The following is a 3,235-nucleotide window of genomic DNA, read 5'->3' as shown; positions in this document are numbered from 1 at the left end:
ATTAGACAGGTTCTGTCCCATCATTAGACAGGTCCTGATCCCATCATTAGACAGATTCTGATCCCATCATTAGACAGGTTCTGTCCCATTATTAGACAGGTTCTGTCCCATCATTAGACAGGTTCTGTCCCATCATTGGACAGTTCTATAAATCTGGGAAATTTGTAGAACTCTGCACTTCATCTCTGCACTTCCCTTTCCTCATTTATCAAATGGAACAGTAACAAGTACTCAATTAATGGAAGAGGTTGCCAAAAGTATTATTCAATATTTTCTTCCTTTGAACACCGTAACATTCTGCAGTGTGAGGGGACAGCCCTGCTTTATTTATGACCGTGCCCTACGCATCCTGAGTCAGTGTGTACTTGCCGCCGCAGCAGCAGAGTATAGGACAGGGGGTCACAGATTTCAACATGCATCCAAATCTCGCCAGAGGGCTTGTTACAAGAACAGATTCCTGGGTTGCTCTCCTAGAATTTCTGATCAGGTTTAGTTAGGTTTGGACCTTTGTATTTCTCACAACTTTTTAAGTGATGCCAATGATGCTACTGGTCTGGAGACTGCAGTTTGCAGACCACTTACGTAGGGCCAGAAATTAAACTGATGTTGGAGTCAAAGACCACATGAGTATTAAAACCTCGTTATTTATTTGGTAGCATTTTAGAGCTTTGCAAATCATTTATATTCCTTTAGAATACCACTCCTTTCTTCCGTATAAAGACAGTGGTCATTGAATACTAAATTCCACTTTCATCAAAATCCCAACAAATTAGCAGTGTTTCCACCGCTCCTATGATGGGTGATGTGGGACACCCCAAGAGTCCTCCCTCCAGTAGTAAATGTGGAAGGCCCTGCTCCATCTCTGTCCTCCTGATAATCCAGAAATTCTGACCACCCTAAATCTCTGCTCCGTTCTAGCCATCCTCCAGTCCTGGGATGGAACTTTGCCTTACTTATGCTTCTCTTTTCAACTTGGTTTGAACTTTTAACATAATCTTGGCTCAAAATCAAAATGTGCTCCCCACTCAGGGGTTGTATTACCCCAGCAACTGGGCGAGGGCCTATGCTTTGCTGAATACAACACCTTTTTGCAAAGTATGCACACTGTGAATTCAGGAGAAAAGTCAAAGCTTAAGTAAATAACGGTGGTGTTTCACAGACCTATGCAGTGACGTTGGACGTAGGAAGAGTCCTTGAAATCCCAGGAGAATGTAAAGAGATGGCATAGGCCCCTCAAGGATAGATGCTTAGAAGGAAACCACAGGGCTTTAGAGGACAAGAGGAGAAGACTGTGCACCTCACTCCACCACTAATTGCTGTACTGACTGGTTGCTCAGACAGAATTAAAATCATTTGTAAAGTTTTGGAAAAACGAATCTTATCAATGGCTCAAATCACTTGCAACTATTTTGAGATGGTCTAAGATTTATTTCAGATGGTTTAGATGACAGACATCATTGTCCTGTTTCTCTTCCATCATCATGGGCTCCGCTCCGCCAGAGACCTGAGTTCCAAATTCACCATGTCATGCAGTCTTAGGACTGGACAGGAAATCGTGTTTTTGTGTTTTTATGTTCACATTTTTGTTTTGCAAAAATTCTTACTCAAGGTATGAAGAGATGAAAGGCGGCCTTTGTTTTGCTTCTTATGTTAAAACCTCCTCACTAGAGCACATTGAAATGTAAACAGTGAGAAAATAAATTCCACTGTTTCTGATTTTCATGTTTCTCCCCCTACTGCCATTTTTTAAAAAATAAAAGAATCCAGCACAATTGCAGGTGTTGGGAGAGGTTAATATTGAGTGAAATGAGGCAGACATAGACAAAGGGAGAGGCCTGCATCTTCAAACAACCAGCAGGACACAAATTAATGAATTCTATGCCCAGTGTTGCCAGGGCTTTAAGGCGTGTTCAGGATCCAGACCTAAAAGAATGGGCTTTTGAAAAACTGAAAGTGACAGGGCAGAAGCTGGATGGTTTATCATTGCGCCAACAAGCGCAGGCCGGCTCCTCGTTTCACCGTCACACATTCCACGCCACGCATCAACCTGCTTCCTTCTTCCCCAGCCTAACCTTTTGGTGACAGTGAACATGACTTGACAGAGGGCCCAACACAGAGATTACATGATCTTTGACCTTTTTCTGATTTGTGGCAGGCGTGGGACGCATCTGGACTAATCCATCAGGGAGGGGAAATATCTCTGGAATTATAATATGACAGCGAACTTTAGGAGCCAACAGTCATGTGTTTGTGTAAGTCTCCTCCAGTTCAATCCAAACAAATAGAAAAATGGTGATAATGGTCAACCTGGAAGAGGCCCATTTGCTTAGAAGAAAAGGAATCCTCCCCCTTCGAAGGACAGGCGATAACAGCTCAGTGTACATCTTTTAAATTTTATGTAGCACCAATAGAAAACATAATTTATAAATTGGTTCACATGGTTTTATTATAGAATATAGATATGCATGTAACCAAGAAAATTGATACTGTGGACATCTGTGGAATTTAGGCAGATGAAGTTAAGACCGTTGATTATAAATGTAAGTTGTTGTAAATACGTCTGTAGGTGAAAATGTCCTCATAAGTGAAGAGAATTTTAAACTATTTCTGCAAAAATATTTGTCCAATATAAATGCATGACTACATACTAATGTAGGTACTATCTGGTTTTAAAATAAAAGATAAGAAATATTGTCAAGTATAAGCATTTAGAGTTATCTCATTCCCTGGGGGAAAGTACGGGTATTTTCTAATCTCTGTATCTACCTTTTTTCTTTTTTATTTATCTGGACAATTCATATATGAATAATTATATTCTGAACTAGAAAAACTATCATAAAATACAATTATCTCTCAGCAGAAGGAGGAAAAGAAGGCATTTTACTTCTAACAAACACTATGCTTGTTTGAACGGTTTCACTCATATTGGCGAATAAGTTTACATATTGAATTAACAAACCACAACTTCCAACATAAATAAACAAAATTTCCCTTTCCCTCATTCCGTTTCATTTGTCTGAATCTCCTAGATGAGCAAAAAAACCCTTATAATCTCTGCTGTCTTACATTTTGAGATAATTGAAGTTCCTCCATGTCTTTTAATATTATAAGTCTCTACGTAACTGTATATGTTTAGAACAATAATTGTATAAACACCTTGGATGGTGAATGGAGAACATACTTGAGACACTTATCAATATTCCTAATCTTAGAATTCTTTTTTTTTTTTTTTTTT

Source organism: Otolemur garnettii, unplaced genomic scaffold, assembly GCF_000181295.1.
Source record: "Otolemur garnettii isolate 467f Iridium unplaced genomic scaffold, OtoGar3 scaffold00010, whole genome shotgun sequence".
In the NCBI taxonomy this organism is placed as follows: domain Eukaryota; kingdom Metazoa; phylum Chordata; class Mammalia; order Primates; family Galagidae; genus Otolemur; species Otolemur garnettii.
This window is presented reverse-complemented; position numbering follows the sequence as displayed.